At 36.0% G+C, this 23,390-nt stretch overlaps 1 protein-coding gene across 9 annotated transcripts in view; it reads left to right on the top strand.

Annotated features, from left to right (window-relative positions):
• The window catches only part of RAPGEF6 (Rap guanine nucleotide exchange factor 6), a 250,714-nt gene that overhangs the window by 95,674 nt on the left and 131,650 nt on the right, over positions 1–23,390 (top strand). The window lies entirely within an intron of this gene.

The following is a 23,390-nucleotide window of genomic DNA, read 5'->3' as shown; positions in this document are numbered from 1 at the left end:
ATTTTATTATTTATCTATTTCTGGTTATTAAAACGTGTTTACCACATTATGTGTATATGTTAAGATAATTGAAAAATGTAAGCTAAAGAATCAGACAAAGGGAGAATAAAGGTAGGAATGATAAAATCAAGCAGGCAACAATCAGCCAACTATGCCCTTTCCAGTTTTCTTGTAGCCTGTACTCACAATGGCTCACTTTAAACAAAGCAGTTTCTTTGTTCAACCCTACAAGGTAGAGTGGTTATAAAATGAATATGAAAGTCACTGAATGAGTTGCTTTACTATATATAATAATAAGTGACTAGAAGCCAGTTAAATGATGACAGGAGATGTCTGCCAGAAACTGATGACTGGTTTTGGAATTATTGCCTTGAAGACCTTCTTTCTTTTAGTAATTGGCAAAGTCAGTAGTTTAGCTCAGGTGTCTTAAAATGTAGTTTGCAAACAGTCCACAGGGCATGGGAAGAAAATAGTAGAGTTTATATGTACTGTTATCTTTTTAAGTTTCTGTGGATTTTTGTGTGTATTTCATAATGAACACAAAATACTTTTGCTGGTAGTACATGTATTAATTTATAAATAAATTATGTATCTTAGAAATACAACTCAAAAATATTTAGTTTTTAAAGTATTGAGATTATATGATATATAAATCCCTTTGTCATCTGGCCCCAGTCTACCTGTTCACCCTTCTGGCCCCATAAGGGTGCTCTGGCCAATTTTGTTTATGTCTTTAAAGATCCGGCTCTTAGTGTCATTGATCTTTTCAATTGTCTTTTAGTCTCTATTTCATTTATTTGCACTCTGATCTTCTCCTGCCATGTCCTCCTGACAAAGTCCTGCTCAACTCCTAAGAGTCCATTCATCCATGAACTCTTTGGAGAAGCCTCCCCTAACACTTACTGTTTGTAGAGTGCTCTTCTCATTGATCCCATAAGATGTTACACATACTTACATGCAGTGTGCTCATATAATCATGCTCTGTTCTGAAGATAGCAGAAAATAAAATTAGCAATTTACTTAAGAATTTCTTAAATGTCTGTATTTTTTATAGAAAGTTGATTTGTGTTTTAAATAGCGTACAATGGTGAACATTTTTCATATGTAGTGAGTTGAAGTTTTAATATTGGTATATACGTAAGGTTAAATGGTAAAAATAAGCCAGGACCAGTAAGGGGGAAGTGTTTTGGTTTCACAAAGGTCAGGCAACAAGTATGCCTTTATTTAACTTGAAATGCATCTCTAGATTATCAGACAACATTCATCCTTGGTCATTTTATGGAAACATTATTGATCCAAATATAAATCTGGACCTTCTTTAAAGGTTTAAAAAATATTGTTGGTGTTTAGGTACTTCAGTTATGAAGTTATAGTTCTTCTCATTGATATCTCCTTTCTTCTTCTGCTATATATATTTTTTTAAATAAATTTATTTATTTATTTATTTATGGCTGTGTTGGGTCTTCGTTTCTGTGCGAGGGCTTTCTCTAGTGGCAAGCGGAGGCCACTCTTCATCGCGGTGTGGGGGCCACTCCTCATTGTGGTGCACGGGCCTCTCACTGTCGCGGCCTCTCTTGTTGCAGAGCACAGGCTCCAGACGCGCAGGCTCAGTAGTTGTGGCTCACGGGCCCAGTTGCTCCGCGGCATGTGGGATCTTCCCAGACCAGGGCTCAAACCTGTGTCCCCTGCATTGGCAGGCAGATTCTCAACCACTGCGCCACCAGGGAAGCCCCTTCTGCTATATTTTTGAACAACAAACAGTCTGGGTGTTTGATGTGCTGTTATTGGCTCTTAATTAGATCCCACATTCCTCAGTAGACTAAATCTTAATTTTTTTTTTTCTTGTTCCTTATGTCACCTATGGTGCTTTTTACATTCTCAAGCACAGGATAATCTACTACCCTTCTTCCTCTTTTTCTCCATCATAGCACCTGCACAAAAGTGGAGCCAGCCAACTCTTCCCAAGGGACACCTGGAAAGAGGGATTTCCACGGCAGCATCATGGGTCATGATTTTAAATTTGGAGGGCTTCCTTTTGCTCACCCTTCTTTACATGTGTTCTTCCTACACAGTTCATTGTTCTGGCATAGTATGGCAGGTGGTGAGCATGGTGTGACACCCTAGAATCTACTGTTTGATTTTAGGCTCACAAATTACTAATGCAACAAGCATCTCTTTCTCTTTGCTTCTTCTATGATTGTGCCTTATGTTCCCTGCTCTCCTCCAGCGCTCCATGTTTTGTTTGGATTTAGTGCGTACAGAGAGAGATTAAGACGTTTGTCCGTACAGCTGAGTAAGAATTCAAGTGTGGTTGCTGAGATCACCTCATGGGTCGTGTCTTAGTCCGTTCAGGCTGCTCTAACAAAGTACCACAGACCAAGTGGCTTATAAACAACAGAACTTTTATTTCTCACAGTTCTGTAGGCCAGAAGGCCAAGATCATGGTACCAGCAGCCAGCATGCCCCAGGTCCTGGTAAAGGCCCTCTTCTGGATTGTAGACTGCTTACCTCTTGCTGTCTGCTCACATGGTGGAAAGGACTAGGGAGCTCTGTGGAGCCTCTTTTATAAGGGCACTAATCCCAGTCATGAGAGCTCCTTCCTTATGACTTGATCACCTTCCATAGGCCCCACCTTCTAATACCATCACCTTGGGGATTAGAATTTCAACATACGAAATTTGCAGGAACACAGACCTTCATAGCAGCATCTCAACATTTGTCTCAGGACAACCCATTTGAACTTCCAAAGAAACTAGGTGCAAATAAGTTAAATCCTTGATATGGGCAGGTTTATAAGAGCCAGATTCCTCAGTTTGATGTGATAGAGTAGACATTAAACTAGGAATCGGATGATACGCATTCCTTTTCAATTTCAAGCGCTAGTTTGCAATGTTAAGGAATATTTAAGACCCTCAGTCCCTGCGTCATGTGGGGGAATTGAACTAGCTACCAAGTCCCTTTTAACTGTGGACTGCCAACCCCTGCTGTGTCCACATGGTAGAACAGGGCTAGGAATCTCTCTGGGGCATTTTTTATATGGGCATTAATCCCAGTTCCAGAGCCCTCATGACCTAATCACCTCCCAAAGGCCCCACCTCCTAATACCATCATTTTGCAGATTAGATTTTAACATAGGAATTTTGGGGGTGGGGGGCGACACAAACCTTCAGACCATAGCAGACCACCAGTAAGCAAATAATTTAAACATTTATTCAAGTCAAAATGGAGGAGGTGTGCACACTCTTGTTGCATATATTATCAGAATTTCAAGTTTGGACTGCTAAAGTCACAGTCACTGATTGATAAACCGTCAACAGTGTGAAGTTTATTTGTGCACTTGATGTATCCTGATTATTTTAAATTATATTTTGTGTCTGATAAATACTTGTAGAATGAAAGGATGAGTGAGTACACAATCTTCTATTACTTCTAAAGTAAAGAAGATTGTGTATCTGGAAGCTTTGCCAATCTTATTTGTGTATAAGACAGTGAGTGTTGATCAGACTGCTACTGAGAAATTTGGAGCCCAGCCTCTGAGAATCTGCAGCTTTTCAGTGTTGCTTGTCCTCTCACCCTATTTACAAGCCATAGTGCTCTGGACAGATATGTTCTTTATTGTGCTTTATACCTTAAAATCAGAAGAGAACTTTTCTCCTTTTATTCATGTGTGTCTAGCATCTCCTGGGAGAATTCTTCTCATTTGTCTTCTGGGAAATAATTTAGAATTCTCAATAGAAGGTTCTTGTACCTAGTTACAGGGTCATGAGTCCACAAATGGACAGAGAAAAAGCAGAGGGGTGTAATTGTAAACAATCTAAGTAGGACAAATGCCTGCCTAGAGCAGATTAAAAAAATTTTTGTTTGTGAAAAAAAATGTTCCTTAGAGTAATGTAGAAAAATATAGAAGAATATTAAGAAGGAAATGCTGTAATCCTCAAAACCAGAGATAGCTAGTGTGGCTAATGATTTTTAAATGCATGTATCTCGATTAAATCATTGAGATCTTTTTTAATTTAGATAATGCTGAATATTTATTTATCCTGCCTTTCTACTTCTCATGCAATTAAATTTTTCCCTGAACATTATTTTTAATATTACTATTATAACAAAGTATTCTCATGCAGTTTCCAATTTATCTCCTATTACAACTTGTATGAATTTATCTGTATGTGACTTTGATTTTTTCCCTTAAGATTGATCCCTAGGGTGTGAAAATTATTTTTCATAAGGTATGAAAATTATTTTTAACGCTCTACATAAGTACTGCTAACTTCTAAGTAGTCATCTTCAAAAATTGTTTTTATCATTCACTCTGTGTGAGCTTCAGGAGTGTTGGGAAGAGGGCAGGGGCATGCCCTCTGGTTGTCTGGGACGATTCTCCCTCGCTTAAAGGTGACACTGATTCATATGGATCTGCCCAGGGAACCAGAATAGGAAAGATTTTTATCATACGTGAAACACTTTACAGAAAGCTCTTTTGAAGATCATTTGAAACAACTCTGATACTAATGTATATACCAGTGGCCTAAGACAGTGATTTTTGAGAGCATTCCAGATGGAAGGGGAATAACTACTCAAACATTTCAAACAGATTAATGCTGATTGTTACTGCCTTTTAATTTGATTTGTTACCTGTTCAGTAACTAGGCATTTAGCTTTTATAGTACTAGAAAATGCAGTATTTAAAATCAGAGAAGGGATACAAAGGTAATCTCTAATATAATCCAGGAATTTACAGATGGAGACAGTATTCTCAATTGTTTAATTTTTTTAGTGAGGTTTCTTTTTTCAGTCATGTTTATATATAGATACAGGTATTTATTTTAATTATTGGGCAAATCTTGTTTTTTTGTAGAAAATAATACATTATATTAAAACTACATTAACTTTGCATATAGTATGTAGCATACTTGACTATATATGCAAAGTGTATTTTTTTGTGTGTGAGTGAAAAATGCTTGCTACAATTGCACTGTGTAGTGGAAAGTAGAAGCATGGTGGTGCCTTTTTATTGTTGCTTCGGTTTCACTGATTCTAATTATAGAAGCTTACATCACCTTAGTTGATGATGAAGGCTTCCCTCTTTCTCTTTGCTTTTTCTTCCTCCATCACTCCCTAAGGAAGGATCATATTTCATAGTGCATATGTGGCCCACTGGTGGCTCTGATAAGGTTTTCAACAGCGTGGTGCTGATCATTTAGTGGACATAGATGACAGTGTGCTGAAGCACACTGTTTCTTACAGAATAGGAGGAGAGTGTTGGTAGTCTGGCTTTCTTCAGAAAGTCTGAGAAATAGATAGGATGCAGTTTGAAAGCAGGAATTCCTGAGGGGCGCCAGTAATTAGAGTTAACCATGTCTGGTAACTACAGAGATTCATTTCAGATGTTCAAGTTAATCAAGGGGCAGGAGGGGGGCAGGGAGTAGGAAAGCTTACTGTGATCCTTTAAAAGGGCTTGTATGTTACCTCAGATATTATGGTAGTGTCATTTATTCATTCATTTTCCAAAAGGATTAAAGTGTTTTTACTATATAAATCAGTACATTTAACAGTTTATATTTTAAAGGCCAAATGCTTACAACTAAAACACAGAAATGAGTGGCCTGTTTATTATTTATATATTTTGTAAAACTACATAATTTTTCTTTGGTCTCACCTCCTTTTGAGTTTGGCTTCTCTACATTGTGATTATAATATTTCACTGTGCAGATGGGGAATAAAGTGTATGACTGTGCCTGAGATTACTATAAACCTGGTTTTTGTTAATGTTGGTTTTTTGTTTTTCATAATGTCTAGAGTGTAAATTCTTTGTTAACTTACCTTTATCCACGATTACCTTTTTTTCTCCTTTTCAGTGTTGTTACCTATTGACATAAAAGGTATATTTATAGGTTAGTAACTATTAGAGCCTCATATTTGGCTTTCTATACAATATGATTTCAAATGTTCTGCTTTGTATTTTTGTTTAGAAATAGTTTATATAGTTAATGTATTTTATATTAGTTTATACAGTTTATCATGTGTTCATAAAATATGAATACATAAAATAATTTATAATATGAATATATTAAATTTATATTATGAATATATAAAATAATTTATAATATTTATATTATGAATATATAAATTTAATTATTAACTATATAGCATTTACATTTTTATAAGACTGTTTTATAATGGTTTGAAGTTTTGCAAATGCATACATTGATTGCTTTATTTGGTAGTAGTTTGAAAGACCTTTTTAAAGCTAAAGATTTCATCAGTGTGGCTTAGCATCATGGCATTTCATATGCAGGGGAAATGTATTCTTAAATGGTTATCCTGTGGTTATGATTCCTAGACAATGTGTAGATCAGGGCATTCTCCCTTTCTGCAGTTACTTCATTTGAATTGGTGAGGTAATGGAATGAGATCATGATAAAATTTTTAAAGTAATAGAAGTGAAAATTCATTTATTCACCTAATCATATATTTTAGTTATTTGATAAATTACTGACTTTTCTAAAGATGTTTATAGTTTTCAGTTATTGAGAGTAAGTCATTCTTACTGAAGAAACAGTGTGGTATAGTGTATCATCAGAGTGGTGGTGGGTTCACATGCTGAATATAAAATTTGGCTTGTTTGTTTCTTTCATGGTATTGTTGCACAGGGAGATTTTTCATGCCAGACTCACCGTACAGTTCCCTAGAATGGCAGATACTATGAGATGATTGGTAGAACAAGGAAAAGGATGATGTCATCTTCACTTCCAGGCCAAACTAAAGGAAAAGAGAGTTGCTCCTTTATTGAGCTGGTGTTTACTACAGTTGTTCTAACATATGGTATTAGTGGATTGCATTTCATACACAGGGCAGAGTGTTTTTTAAAGTAGTTAAGAGATGGCTGTCTCCCTTGCTCAGCTTGAAGTCCTTTGTGTGCTATCAGCGTGATTTATAAAAAAGGAGGAAAGGTGCCCTTTAGGGTTTTGCTTTTTGATTTGGTTGTAATTTATCCTGTTGGTTCTGTACATGAATATAATTACTGTCTTGCGTTGAAACTGAAATGTTTTTCAGTCACGTAATGTTTACATACAGGATATCTTTTAGAAATTTATCTTTAGGAAATGTTTGGCTTCATTTACATACAAGGTGCCTACTATCATTTTTCTGTTTTTAAATATGAGTGTTAAAATTAGATTTCAGTTAATTTATTCTTAAATACTTAACATTTTGTTGAAATTCCAACTCATAGGTTATTTAAATTAATTGAGTTGAAAAAATACATTGGTGCTTGAAAATTAACCTGTGCATAATGTCCATGTTTTAGGGTTAGAAAACTAGGGTCATGTTTATTTCTTAGATTTAGTTTTATATTTAAATGTAAATTTTGTGTGTTCCTTTGAAATTTTTTCAGGAAACAGATAATTCTTAAGTTTTATGGAAATCCAGATTCATAAATGGTCACTTATTGTGAAAGTATGACTTGTCTTTATTCAGAATAAAACCTAGTTTTACTAAAGTCAGTTCTAGTCTTATAAGTAGCAGCGTAGTTCAGATTGGCAGCATAGTGTTGTTCAGAAAGTGACTTATAGTTTGCTCCGGTGTATTGAAGAACTCTTTGTTTGTTTGCTTATTTGTTTGTTTTTGGCTAATAACAAGGTGTTCATCTCTTGACAGTAAAGTCCTTTGTAATAACACCTGTCTCTCAGGTAATAATTTCTCTTATGTTGCACACCTCTTCCCTCAAAATGGTGGTAGGTAAATAAAGCAAGATAATTCAGTTACTTTGATTTATTCATTGATGTTATTCTCATAATTTTGCTGCCTGGAGGGGTATTAACTGTATTTTACCATTGGAAACTGTGTCTTACTTTGGCCATTGAGAGGCACCATTGCAACCTTTAGTGCAAACTCTTTGTGGTAGTATCTGCACTAGATGCCTTGTGGCAGAATCTTGAAGAATAGGGTGGGTACTAGAGGAATTGTGTTTTCAGATTGGAGGAGGTGTGGCAAGAATTAAATTTTTCCTATAATTTTTATAGAAAAATATTTCCTTTTAGTCCAAACTCAATTTGGAAGCAGGTTGAATCATTTTCTTTTCTGATTCCTTCTGAGTTTTACTTGCTTCTGGTCTCTTTCTAGGAATTTAGCATTGGGCTGTAGGAAAGTACCATATTGCATAGATTATTCTTCCTCAGAGGGGTTGGTGAATGCCGCACGTCAGCTCTTGTGCCTGTGATTTTTTTTTTTTCCCAGCTTTTCTTTTGGGAAATGAAATTGTTTCCATTTCAATGTACTATTTACATACAAATCTTAGTACCAGTTTTGATTTTTAATGTTAATTTAGAGTGGTCTTGAAGGTTATACCTTTCAGAACAGTTATTTGATAAATAGGAAGTTTTGCAAGCAGAATACATATGTGACATCTGAGAACTAGGCTGCCTTCTGTATTTGCAATGCAAGAGTATCTTACCAGAGCTAATTATTTTCCCTTGGGAGGACAATACTGTGTTAAATTTGAATAGTAATATGGCTTCCCAAATAAAGCTGTGTATCAATGCACAGAATTAAAAATCAAAATGGATTTTTAAGACTGAAACAGAGAGATGCTTTAGCCAGTTTTTTTCTTACAGAATTTAGCTTGCTGACACGTTTCACGGGAAGGGTGTGTGTGTGTTTTCAATAAATTGCTCTTTGGGTTACATCTGCAGATACAGTAGCCAATTGATCTAATGCAGTTTCTGAAGGCTTTCTATACAGGTGATGTCATCCTTTTAGCTCTATTCTCCTCCCACTCTCTTTCCTTCTTATTAGATATTTCATCTTACTGCAGAGCATAGAATCAATAGGAGCTTCTCCTTAGGGAGCTGCTGTGAAACAGGCAAGGACAGTAGGAATTAAAACACTAGCATACAGTCTTGCTTTAGCAGAAGATGTAGTGTTTTTGTACCATATCATATATAAATTTTCAACCAGAAAGCCAGACTTAGATCCACAGTACTATCTTACTGATGCATTAGAACAAGGAGCAATGCTGCAGAGCCGTAAATAGTGCATGTGAAAAGAGAAATTTTTAATTTTGGAGATTCTCAAGCATTCTACAGGACAAACCTGTTAGAGCATATATCTTCTAACTACCACTTGCTCAGTGGTTGATTTTTTTTTTTTTTTAAACCTCTGGTGGTTAACAATATAAAGAAGAAACTTTCATCTTAAGGATACAGTGTTCTGGTTTGCTTCTGATGCAGAAGAATTACTGCAGTGCTTACTCTACAGAATGAAATAAGTTGAAGAAAAGACAAAGCTGTGTTTGGAAAGGTTTCTCAGAATCAAGCAACACGGATTTGGTGCATGTTGCCTTATTTGCTTTGATTGATACAGTATTAACTGTTCAGTTACCACTGTGCATGCCTGTGCCAGGTGCCTGAGGAAGGATGTGTCTGTATGTTTTGAGCCAGAAATCTAAACATCTTGATTTACTGTGATTTGCTTGTTAAAAGTGAACATTTTGTTGAAAAGTATTCCAGTTATTTAGAAGCTAAATTCTAAGCTATTGAAAGCTCCTGATATCAGTTTGAAAGGGATTTGGAGAAGCTGTCTTTACACTGCAATTTACACTGCAAATGGTATATGATTTATAAGAAAGAAAGTTAAAAGAATTTTGTCAACATACTCATCGGTGTGGCTCTGTTTTGAAAAGGAAACTATCCTTTGCAGCTCAGGAAATGGCTTTTCTTGTTCGCTGTTATGCCAACTGTCTTCAGCCATGGGCCTCCAAAGTAAGTAATTATTTTCTTTGAGATTGATATAATCTACCTATTAACATTTAAATTCTACCTATTGTGAATTGTAAATGAGCTGTATTGTACTATTATATTTTCCAAACTTTAAAAAAATAAGAACTACAAAACAGTCTAAACTCATTCTCATGGCCATTTTGTTTTTCAACTTAAAGGAACCTCTAAAATATTCTAATATACCTCTAAGAGGATTTGAAAAATACTTTCTCAATTAATCTGTAGACTTAAAATGCAATGCATTTGAAGTATATTGTTTTCAGACTGAATCATCATTTGTTTATGCCTATTTCTGTACTTCTCTGTGATCATACTCTAACTTGAATGTATTGTATTTCCTCATTTCCTTAAAGGGTTGATGTATTTGGCTATGTTAGTCTAATTTATAGTCTGTGTTATTACAACATTTAGTAAACACTTTAATTGTAACAATGACTGTGTTAAGATTGCTTTATGGTTGTGTTGAATTAGATACAGGCACAATAGAAGCATCTCTTAGGATGATCTGAAATCATGTCTTTGTTTAAAGGTTGTCCTATTGATGGTGACTAAGGAAGAAATACTGTGGTAGCATCATGGTATAATGTTTTATCTGAAAGATAGCTCGTTGGATATCTCTCTTAAAGGCAGCTTCTGGAAGGACATTTAAATTCACTGTCCATTTGGCAAAGAGCTGATTGAAATGTAAAGAGATGGAAAGATGCCTAGGTACACAGTTCATTTGTACTATTACCTGGTAAGGCATGGATAGTCTCTTTAGTGCAAATGCCACCTGTGGGGCCCATGCATTGCTGAGGCTTGGCACTGAGGTTTAAAATGACACATGGAAGGGAAATGGATGAGACCAGGTGAAAAAGATTCAAACAAAAGAATGAGATATAGGGGTTATTCTTCAGAATACCTATAAAAAAATAGCCTTTTGGGGTACTGGTATCCAACTTTCAATGTAAGATTTAACAAGTATGGAAGAGGCAAAGAGCATTGTAAAGGTTAGATTGTAAGGTTTCATTAAATTATAACAAATATTATCTGAACAGGATTTCGTGAGTGGTACTTTACTATGTAAATTAAGTGTTTATGATAGAGTACATCTCTCCTATCGCCCCACCCACCCACCCCAACTCTCATGTTATTGTTTATTATTGATGGAATATTAACTGGATTGTGATTAAACACGTTAAACTTGTGGTTAAGTTTTCATACTTGCTACTTTTGGTTTTCTAATACATTTTACTCATTTTTATTCATGTATTTTTCCCATTCTGCTACTCAGATTCAGTACTTCTGAGTTGATTTATTTTCTTGATCAAATAAATAGTTCTAGCAACAATGTTCAAAATGCTTTCCTTTATATTTACCCTTCAAATATTTGCTTATTTGTATATAAAATAATAAATCTCAAGTCTTTTTCCCTTTAGCATTATTTGCTTTGTTTTGTTTTATTTTTTATCCTTGATACCATAAAGTTTTACCATGGATTATCTAATATTTTGTTTTGTTTTCTTTCCCCTTTTTGGCACTTGAAAGTCTTTCTCAAGCTGAAGATTCCCATTTGTCTTCACTTGTGGGAAATGTATTAGTTTTTGAAAACTGCAACTCTTTTTTTCTCTTGTCACTCCATATGTTGGAACTCTAGATCTATCCATAATGTCTCTCAACATTTGTTTCATACTTTATTCTCACTCTGTGCCTTCCTAGTTTGATATTCTAGCTCGTTAACTAATTCTCCACTTGTGACTAATTTCTGTCCTGCTATTTACCTTTTAAATTTCTAAATTTAATTATTATGTTATTGATACCTGAAATCTCTTAATTGATGTTTTTTTACAACCACCCTTGTTTAATAACTTATTTTCATTTTGTGGATGCTATTCTTTTTTCCTGATTGTCTTATCAGCTCTTTCTTCAAGTTCAGATTTTTCTTAGTTGAGTTTTTTTGTTGTTTTCTTTCAGGGGTTTGACTTTTCTTGATTGATTCTTATTTGAGAGCTCATTGTCTGGTCTGCTACAGTTGCTTGCCCCAAGTGACTGTGTACTAGATGGAGGAGGCATTACTACTTTGGCTTCCATCTTCCTTAGGTAGCTCCTACAGTCACTGGTCTAGGAAGTGCTTCCATTCTCACTTTTATACACAACTAAATCTATAGGTTATTTCTTGACACTTCCCTAGCTTTACCTATCTGCAGCATTTGACACAGTTGATCACTTCCTCCTCCTTGACATTCTTTCTTCAGAGTATAAGTCAACCATGACTTGCCAGACAGTATGTGATCTCTCTTCCCCTCATCTTCCCCTACACTCCTCCTTGTTACACTACTCCAGCTACTCTGGTTTCCTTGTGTGTCCTCAAACTTGTCAGGCATTCTTAAACTGATTTCCTGTTTTCTCAAGAATTCTAGTTGCACTTTTAACAAACCCACTGTTAAGTGCAAATATTGATTGAACACTGCTCTGTGGTTTTAAAAATGTTAAAAAGTGGGGAGAAATATGTGTCTTAGAGTTAAAACAAAAAACTCTAATATTTATTGAGTTATTTAACAGTGCCCCCCCCCATCCTTATCTTTCAGGAAAAATAATGAGTTAGGAATGCAATTTCACATGCCTCAGGCACAGTGCTGCTGTATATATGCAAGGCTGCTATGATTGGTTATAGCTGTTTCCTTTAGGGCTTTTGGGAAATTTAGACTGTTTCCATTAAACAGGCTCCAGACTGCTTTGGGAGCCTTAGGATCTATTTTTAACCCTCTCTCTCACTGTCAGCTGACACTTCTTTGATATGGCACTCTGTCTAGCCCTAGAAAGTACTTTATAATTCTGGTGGCTTGCTTTTAATTTCATAAGGGCTCTATCTTCTTGTGCCTTGACGAATGTTTCCTGTCTCCCATATGTATGATTTTCTTCCATTTCATCTTCTATGCTTCCAGAGTAATGTGTTCTAAAGCTATATTCTCATAGTCATTTTCTTGCTTAAAACTCTTTAGTAGGTCTTTTCTAAGACAGGGAATCTAAGCATCCCAAAATGCTATGTCTGGCCCTTCATCTCTTGTGTCTTCCTGTAGTATACATCTCTACCTGAGCTACACTGGTTTGCTTACTGTTTCCTGAATGCATCGTGCTCATTCAAGTCTCTGGCCTAATATTGTTCAACAGAAATAAAATGTGAATTACATATGTAATTTTAAACCTTCTGGTAGCCTTATTTTTTTAAAAAACACTTTATAAGGTGAATTTAATGTAATAATATATCCAGTAGAGTTTTTAAAATATGTAATAAAAATAGAGTAATTATTAGTGAGATAGTTCCTTTTTTGTTTGTTTTTACTGAATTCAAATTTGCATTGTATACTTACAGCATGTCTCAATTTGACTAGCCACACTTCAAGTGCTCAGTAGCCATGTGTGACTTAGGGCTACCACATTGGACATTGTGATTCTGGGTCTTTGTCAGGACTCTTCAGTACATTTAGTCTGCTCTCTACCCCTAATGAGAATGAGATCTTTCTCTCTAAGTTGCATTTGTTATTTTATTTGTTACTTATTCTAATTTTTTAAATATCTTTATTGGAGTATAATTGCTTTATAATGTGGTGTTAGTTTCTGCTGTACAACAAAGTGAATCAGTTATATGTATACATATATCCCCATATGCCCTCCCTCTTGAGCATCCCTCCCACCCTCCCTATCCCACCCTTCTAGGTCATCACAAAGCATCAAGCTGATCTCCCTGTGCTATGCAGCAGCTTCCCACTAGCCATCGTTTTACATTTGGTAGTGTACATATGTCACTGCTACACTCTCACTTTATCCCAGCTTCCCCTTACCCCTCCGCGTCCTTGAGCCCATTCTCTACGTCTGCGTCTTTATTCCTGCCCTGCCACTAGGTTCATCAGTACGGTTTTTTAGATTCCATATATGTGCGTTAGCATACGGTATTTGTTTTTCTCTTTCTTACTTTACTCTGTATGACAGACTCTAGGTCCATCCACCTCACTACAAATAACTCAATTTTGTTTCTTTTTCTGGCTAATATTCCGTTGTATATATGTGCCACATCTTCTTTATCCATTCATCTGTTGATGGACATTTAGGTTGCTTCCGTGTCCTGGTTACTGTAAGTAGTGCTGCATTGAACATTGTGGTACATGTATCTTTTTGAATTATTTAATTGTTTTTTAAAATCTCCCCAAACCCATGATATCTATAACTATTATGACTAGCACCAGGTATACACTATGTGCTCTTTATTGAGTAACTGGGAATTTAGACCACCAAGCTTGTTAGAAATTTATTTCTATATATAGTTAATGAGTATGTGTTTCTGAACTGTCTTACTGTGAGTAGCATACAGGAACTTACAGACTATGTAATGTGCCCAAGAATCATCTTTATTCTTTGATAGTTTTAAGGTTAATGAATAAGTGACTTCTGGATAGGCACAGTTCCTCTGTATCAGGTAGCTACGCTTTAAAAAGAAAGTTCTAACAATGCAGTTTGGAATTTAATAGTGAACTTTGAGGAATGCTGTTCTGTCGGGGAATTGTGTAGTTTTTAAACATTATTTTTAGGGTTAATAATAGATATTATTTCATACTTTAGAGCCCTTTGAATAACCTTCATTTAAATGAAATAATGCTTGGGTGTGAATTATAAGGGGCAAAAAGTTTCAGATAGCAAACTTATTAAAGGGTAAATTTCCCTACTGTCATTCGTAGTTTTGGCAGGTTATTCTTGAAGACTCAGTTTTTAAATATGAATTAGAATCTTGAACATTTGTGTAATATTACACTTACGCTATACATGCCTGCATTCATGCCAATTTAGATTGAAGGAGATCTCTGCCACTGCTCCCCCCCAAACTAATTGTCCTATAAATGTTTCTTGGATAGATGGATGGGATTGTCCCAAAGCATTATTTCTTACATTGACAGGGTGTTAATAAGAATATTGGGGGAAAAAGAAGTTTTGAAAATGCTGGGTGAAACAGATTTCTTTTTTGTGGGACGACTTGGACCCTCCATAAATATGCTTATGCTTGTTGTAAAGAGTTAAAGGGGCATATGGTATAGCATTATTTGCTAATTTATTCAACCATCAACCCCCTCCCCCCAATATATCCACGAGTTTTGTCTTCTGAAACAGTATTCCAGCATATACAGTTCAGGAAATGCTACTCACCCTGAAATACTGAATGTGTCTGTGCTAAGACTTCATCTGTTCAGATATCTGTGGAAACCCTCTGAGTGACAGTGTTCAGAAGTCAAATATTCACTCAGTTTTTCTTTTTTTTTGAATAAATTTATTTTATTTATTTTTGGCTACGTTGGGTCTTTGTTGCTGTGCATGGGCTTTCTCTAGTTGCAGCGAGCGGGGCTACTCTTCATTGTGGTGCGCGGGCTTCTCGTCGTGATGGCTTCTCTTGTTGCGGAGCACAGGATATAGGCGCACGGGCTTCAGTATTTGTGGCACACAGGCTCAGTAGATGTGGCTAGCGGGCTCTAGAGCTCAGGCTTAGTAGTTGTGGCACGTGGGCTTAGTTGCTTCACGGCATGTAGGATCTTCCCGGACCAGGGCTGGAACCCGTGTCCCCTGCATTGGCAGGCAGATTCTTAACCATTGTGCCACCAGGGAAGTCCCCCACTCAGTTGTTCTTAATGAGCAGGTGTTGTATGTGGGGTAGGCATCACTATGGTAGGCTTTCATTAGGTAGTAAAAGTGAAATATAAATTATATAACAATATATTTATGTTTATGTATATAATATACAATGGGAATATAAAGAGTGTGAGTGCTGCATTCAAAGGAGTGAAGTGAAAACGCACTCCTTTTTCACTTCCCATTCATTTCTCAGCTTCCTTATGTTGGGAGTTTTTGTTGTTAATCTAATTTTATATTAATTTCTACTCTGTTTCCAGTGCTTATAAGGTAAATGTTCATTGTTGGCTCTAGTTTAAATCAAGTGTATCAGTATTTGTCATGTTCTCACAAGGCATTCTAATAAAACTCATCTTTGGATCTTAATATTTTCAACATTATAAAAAGTCAGAATGTATATTGTGTGTATAGCAACCTCTAGTTGCTAAGAGGTACAGAATTTCAGTACATTCCAGTGTTTGTGGACACTTTTAAATGGGAAGGAAGAAAATTGCCCTCACATACATGTGTATATATTTGTTTTCAGTTCTGAAATTTTTCAAATAGTTTATTTTTAGTAGTAATAGGGGAATTCTTTCTCCATATGGAAGTATAACATCTCAGCTAGATATTGCAAATAAAGCTAAAATTCCTTTTGGACCACCAGCCCCGATCTTTCACGTTCACTATAGAGTGATACTGTTGGTTATCTAGTGTATGTTCCTCCAAGTTTTTTCCCCCAAACCTAGATAAGTATATACCCAGAAAATACGTGGTATTATTTTTATGTTTTTTTAAAAAAATGAGTCACATCTTTCACATTTATCACGAAACTTGGTTTTTCAATCAGTAAATCTGAGAGAACTATCCAGGTTTGAACATACAGATGTGTTTTATACCTTGAACTGTTGCATTGTATTCCATAATGAGCTATATAACAATTTAGCTATTCTCCCTGCGATACTTGTTTATCTTTTAAACTATTACAAACATTATAATGAATGTCCTTGTACATTCCCCCTTGTACACCTGTATGCTTCTTTAGGGTAGGTACCTAAAGAAGAGTTGTTGAGTCATAAGGTTTATATATTTTAAATGTAATAAATCTTACATTTGCTCCCTCAGAGTGGCTACTCCCCAAATCACTGTCCAGAGTAGCTGTATCAGTTCATAACTCCCTTTAGCAATTTATAAAAGTATTGTTTTCCTCCATTGCCTTGCCCATATTTTGTATTACGAAATTATCTTTTTGCCGGTCTGATGGGGAAAAAAGTTATTTGTATTAATTTTTATTTCTGTGATTGCTGGCAATGTTTAGCAGTCTCTTCCAGCCGTTTTTTCTCCTGCTGCTATTACTTAAGTGGCCCCATGTTAAGATGGCAGAGCCAAGAGACCAAAGCAGCCTGGATATCTGAGTTTCTGCATGTGAAACAGTTGCCCCAAAGAGTTGCCTGGACCTATAGGGTACTTCGAGTCAGCGAAATATACACTTTGCTGGGTTAAGCCTGTGCGAGACATACAGTGTTGATCTTGTGTCACTGCCCTTCCCAGAAACCTACAGTAGTTCTCTGTTGCAGGAATCAATTTCTAAATACCTAGCTTAACATTTTTTATTACATTCTACCTCTTCTTAATACATCTCTTTCCCTTTACATGTATACATAGTCTTCAAGAAACTATGTACTTTCATAATCTGTGTCTGTGTTTAAGCCATTAGCCTTCCCAGCCTCCAAATAAAACTTTGACACTAGTCTTCATGGATAGGTGAACTCCAACAGAGCTCAGAAGTTCAGGTACAGGAAATGGGTTTGGAAAATAGGGAATTTTGCCAGACCTGGTAGGCTGGAAGATGATGGGGTAAGTGAATTGAGGTTGCTGATGAAAAGTCAGCTATTAAATCCTGGCTGGGGTCAGGAAAGGAAAAAGGACAGATGAGCTGAAAGACAGTGGAGAAGTTTTAAGAAATTAAGAATTTCTATTGGAAGAAAACCTTTTCCTTTATGTTTTCTTTGTTTTAAAGAAAATAGTAAGTACTGGGTGTTATGAACTCCCAACTTATTATCAGGAAACAACTTCGTAGGAAAGAACAACAGATTTATAGTCAGGCAGCCTAGGTTTCAGATTTCAATACCCCTGCTTCCTAGCTATGTGACCATGGGCAACCTTTATAACTTCTCTGGGTGTTGGTTTCCTAATCTGTAAATCGGGTAAAATAATAACATCTACCTATTAATTCATTTAATTGGAGGAGCAACCCTAGCCCTAATAAGCATTAGTCCTACTACAGCCTTCATTACATTTATCATTCTTATTTTACTCACTATTCTTGAATTTGCAGTAGCCCTTACTCAAATTAGATAATCTATATAAAAAGCATGTAGAAGGATATATTTGCTGTAGTATACCTATTTGGTAAATATAGTGAGGACTCAGTTGTTAGTTTCAATCATCATCATCATTATTCCCATCAGATGGCTAGGTTGAGAGGATTCCTATATGCAGATCTAAGTTTTCTTCATGACTTAGAAAGCAGATCTATATGCTTATAACTCTTTGTGTTCTCTCCACTATTAGACTGAGCTCCTTGATGGTAGGACCCATCTGTTTTCATCTTTTCTAGCGGAGTTCCTGGCATAAAGTAGAGTATAGCAGAGTACTGAAATCAGGTGAACCTGGGTTTGAATTTCAACTCCACTGCTTACGTGAGTGTGAGGTCTAGGGCAAGTTGCTTAGTCTAATTGCCTCAGTTCCTCATCAGTAAGGTAGGGATGATAATAATAATGCTTGCCATTTAGGGTCTAGTAAGGATGATGATTACTCAGTACGTTGTAAGTATCATTACCAAACCAGTTTATAGATATGCTCTTGTGGCTTTGGTTCACTGTGTTACTTTTATGGTTGATCTCCGTTTCCTTGGTCTTACCTCTGTAGGAATCTTGGAATATAAAATATCTTCCTCATCCCAACACCCCAACCAGACATTTGTCATTTTAAAATTATATTCAGTCTTTGCCTTTCTGTCTACTTCAATACTAGATGAGATTTTTTTCTTTGTGTCTAAACAGTAGACGCTAAGTAAGAGGAACACCTTTGAGCTGGAACATACTCCTCTATCTTCTGTATTATTGAAACCAGTTATTGGTAGCTCTTTGATTTTCTGCTTCCGTTTTTAGTACTCATAATAGAGCTATAAAATGGCCTCTAAGCATGGCTTTAGCTTATTCCACAGGTTTTGATATATAGCATTTTAATTTTTATTCTGTTTAAATATTTTCTAATTTCCAATGTGACTTCATTGACCTATGGGCTATTTAGAGGTTTGTTTTATAACTTCCCAAATACATAATCGTTTTCTAGTTATCTTTTTATTACTTATTTCTACCTTATTTGCACTGTAATCATAGGATATTCTCTGTGTAATTTTAACCTTCTGAATTTTGTCGAGGCCTGCCTTACTATCAGTGCTTATAAATGTTTATGTATATACCCTAAAATTATGTATTCTATGGTTTTTTTTAAATAAATTTATTTATTTTATTTATTTATTTTTGGCTGTGTTGGATCTTCGTTGCTGCGCGTCTTCATTGCTGGGCTTTCTCTAGTTTTGGCGAGCAGGGGCTACTCTTTGTTGAGGTGTGCAGGCTCCTCATTGCGGTGGCTTCTCTCGTTGTGGAGCACAGGCTCTAGGCGCGCAGGCTTCAGTAGTTGCAGCACACAGTCTCGGTAGTTGTGGCTCATGGGCTGTAGAGCACAGGCTCAGTAGTTGTGATGCACGGACTTAGTTGCTCCACGGCATGTGGGATCTTGCCAGACCAGGGATTGAACCCATGTCCCCTGCATTGGCAGGCGGATTCTCGACCACTGTGCCACCAGAGAAGCCCAAAAATGTATTCTATAGTTGTTGATTGCAGTGTTCTGTGTGTTGATATATACACTTCAGGTCAGATTTGTTAATTATGTTCATATCTTCTGTATCTACTTTTTTTTATTTGCTTATTCTGTCCCTGAGAGATGGGTGGTAAAAGTTTCGTGGCGTAATTGTAGATTCATCTAGTTCTTCTTTTATTGTTTTCATTTTTTTACCTAATACAGTTTGAGGCTGTGTAATTAGGTGCAAATCCATTTAGTGTTGAACTTTTTATCATTATGAAATGTCCCCTTTTGCGTCTATTAATGCTTTTGTCTCAAAGTCTACTTCATCTGACATTAATATAACTATATAAGCTTTCTTATGGTTTGTGTTACTATTTTATATAGTCAATATTCATGTTGATTTACTCACACATTTCTGATTTTCATTGGTTTTCCTTCATCTAGAAGCTTTCATTTGGAATCATTTTCTGTCTCCCAGTGGATTTTCTTCACTGTAGATCTGCCGTGGGAGTATTTCTCTTCATTTTTGTTTCTCTGAAAATGACTGTTTTGCCCATTTTGAGGACTGTTTTTACTGGGTGTAGAATTCTAGCTCTTAGAGATAACACTCCATTGTCTTCTGGCTTCCAAGTTGAGAAGTCAGCCATCAGTTTAATTTTGCTCTTGTCAAAGCAATCTCTTTTTTTCCAGACTGCTCTTAAGACTTTTCTCTTTGTTTCTTTCCCCAACACTTCTACCCTGGTGTGCACAGGTATGGGTTGGCTTTTATTTATCTTGCCTGTAATTCTTAAAGCTACTTGGTCTGTGAGTACCTTTTTTAACTTTGAAAAATGCTTAGCCGTCATTTCTATGCCTTAAGTACTCTTCTGTTTCTATGACTCCGGTTATTCGGATGTTACCTTCTCACTGTATATCCTTTGGCTCTTGGCCCTTCTCTCCTAGCTTCATTCTTTTTACTCTCCATGCTTCATTCTAGATATTTTTTCAGACCAATGTTTATTTTTCTGTTTTTTCTTAGCTCTGTCAAATTTGTTACTGAATCCATCTGTTGACTTTCTATTTTTTAAAATTTTTATTTATTTATTTTAATACCTTTATTGGAGTATAACTGCTTTACAATGGTGTGTTAGTTTCTGCTTTATAACAAAAGTGAATCAACTATACATATATCCCCATATCTCCTCCCTGTTGCATCTCCCTCCCACCCTCCCTATCCCACCCCTCTAGGTGGTCAAAAAGCACCTAGCTGATCTCCCTGTGCTATGCAGCTGCTTCCCACTAGCTATCTGTTTTACAGTTGGTAGTGTATATATGTCCATGCCACTCTCTCACTTCGTCCAAGCATACCGTTCCACCTCCCCGTGTCCTCAAAGTCCATTCTCTACGTCTGCATCTTTATTCCTGTCCTGCCCCTAGGTTCTTCAGAACCATTTTCTTTTTTTTTTTTTAATTCCATATATATGTGTTAGCATACAGTATTTATTTTTCTTTTTCTGACTTACTTCACTCTGTATGACAGACTCTAGGTCCATCCACCTCACTACAAATAACTCAATTTTGTTTCTTTTTATGGCTGAGTAATATTCCATTGTATATATGTGCCACATCTTCTTTATCCATCTGTCTTTTGATGGACACTTAGGTTGCTTCCATGTCCTGGCTATTGTAAATAGTGCTGCAGTGAACATTGTGGTACATGACTGTTTGAATTATGGTTTTCTCAGGGTATATGCCCAATAGTGGGATTGCTGGGTCATAAGGTAGTTCTATTTTTAGTTTTTTAGGGAACCTTCCATACTGTTCTCCATAGTGACTGTATCAATTTACATTCCCACCAACAGTGCAAGAGGGTTCCCATTTCTCCACACCCTCTGCAGCATTTATTGTTTGTAGATTTTTTTGATGATAGCCATTCTGACTGGTGTGAGGTGATACCTCATTGTAGTTTTGATTTACATTTCTCTAACGATTAGTGATGTTGAGCAGTGTTTCATGTGTTTCTTGGCAATCTGTATATCTTCTTTGGAGAAATGTCTGTTTAGATCTTCTGCCCATTTTTGGATTGGGTTGTTTGTTTTTTTGATATTGAGCTGCATGAGCTGCTTGTATATTTTGGAGATTAATCCTTTGTCAGTTGTTTTGCTTGCAAATATTTTCTCCAACTCTGAGGGTTGTCTTTTCATCTTGTTTATGGTTTCCTTTGCTGTGCAAAAGCTTTTACGTTTCATTAGGTCCCATTTGTTTATTTTGGTTTTATTTCCATTTCTGTAGGAGGTAGGTCAAAAAAGATCTTGCTGTTATTTATGTCAAAGAGTGTTCTTCCTATGTTTTTTCCTCTAAGAGTTGTATAGTGTCTGGCCTCACATTTAGGTCTTTAATCCATTTTGGGTTGATTTTTGTGTATGGTGTTAGGGAGTGTTCTAATTTCATTCTTTTACATGTAGCTGTCCAGTTTTCCCAGCACCACTTATTGAAGAGGCTGTCTTTTCTCCATTGTATATTCTTGCCTCCTTTGTCCAAGATGAGGTGACCATATGAGCATGAGTTTATCTCTGGGCTTTCTATCCTGTTTTTTTGCTAAAATTCTTAGTGTTGTCTTTCTCTGTGTATGTCATGATTGATAAACTGGACCAAATATGGCCTGTGAGCTGTATGACCTGTGAGCTAAGAATGATTTTTACAATTTTAAAAGGTTGTTTAAAAAATTTTTTGAAGAAAAAAAAGTAATACTACAGAGATTGTATGTGGCTTGCAAAAGCGTAAAGTGTGTACTCTTTGGTCCTCTGAGGAAAATGTTTTCCAACCACTGGTATATATTAAATACAGTTATTTTAGAATCTGTATCTGATAACTCCATTTTTTGGAAGTTTTTCTTCACTGGTTTCTAGAGTTTATTATTTCCCTTAGTTTTCATGAATGCCATCTTGTCTCCTAATGTGCCTGGTTTTATTTGAGCAATGGATATTGTGTATGGAATTTGTTTTTAGTATTTTGAGGCCTAGGATGATTTGTTTTTTTTTTCTGTGGTGAAGTTTTGTGTTTGCTTTCAGTAGCTGACTGGAAGCATTAGTAATCCTGTATAACTTTAATCCAAAATCAGGGATTGAGATGATTCTAAAATGAGCATCAGTTTACTTTTGGATCACACTTATTTACTAGGGTATAATGTACTTTCCAGGGTCCAAATCCAAAGCATGGCCCTTCCATGCTAGGCCTTCGAATATAACTTTTGTCTCTCTAACCAGGGGCTGTCAGAAGTGCTTCTCAACCTGTTTGCCTCCTCTTTAGGAATCAGAAAATACTCTTAAGAGAAAAGCACCTTCAAGGATCAGATTGTGTGTGTTACTGTTTTTCTGTATATCTGAGTTACAGGATTCATCTGAATTACCTATCCCAGCAGGGGAAGTTTGTTATGTAGTTTTTTTCATGTAAATTTTTATAATTACCATGACTTCCTCTTGAGATAATATAATTCAGGCTTGGACATTTTCTCCTTCAGAGTATATTTAGTTTCCACTGTTAATGCATGTGTTTCTTTAACATTTTCCTGTAATAAAGTAATGTGAAACCCTGCTCTAAAAAGTAAATAGATTTCTCTCAGTAGTCCTGAATAGCTAGTTGCAGAGAAATTATTTGGAAAATACATCATCATATTGCCTTTGTAAAATTTTCTCTCACCACTTTGGAGCACAGTGGTTTGTATCTTGTCTCAACTCCTGTAGCATTTATTTTGTAAAATTTTTTAAAGTTTTATGGTGTGAATTATATTGTACAACTTGTATCGCTGACCATATTAAAGATGAGGTGGTGGAATCATTTCCTGCTGCATCTCTTGTATTCCTATACCTAGCATAGACATTCATTAAATAATTATGATTACTAACAAATTTTTTAGGGGCCAACTATAAGCTAATACAATATTAAATGAAAAGAGGCTTACTAAATTTTTGGAATATTGAATGCAGTCAACTGTTACTTTTTTTAAGTCTTGGTGCCAGATGCTGTACTTTAATCCAAGATTTTGCTGTTTTGTTCTGGAGTTAGCAACCATTTTGTGTTAGTGAGGTGTGTGTGTGTGTATGTGTGTGAGAGAGGGAGGGAGGGAGCGAG

This window comes from Delphinapterus leucas, chromosome 3 (genome assembly GCF_059928025.1).
Source record: "Delphinapterus leucas isolate spDelLeu-1000000601 "Yukka" chromosome 3, BTC_Dleu_Yukka2, whole genome shotgun sequence".
Classification (NCBI taxonomy): Eukaryota; Metazoa; Chordata; class Mammalia; order Artiodactyla; family Monodontidae; genus Delphinapterus; species Delphinapterus leucas.
This window is presented reverse-complemented; position numbering and strand designations above follow the sequence as displayed.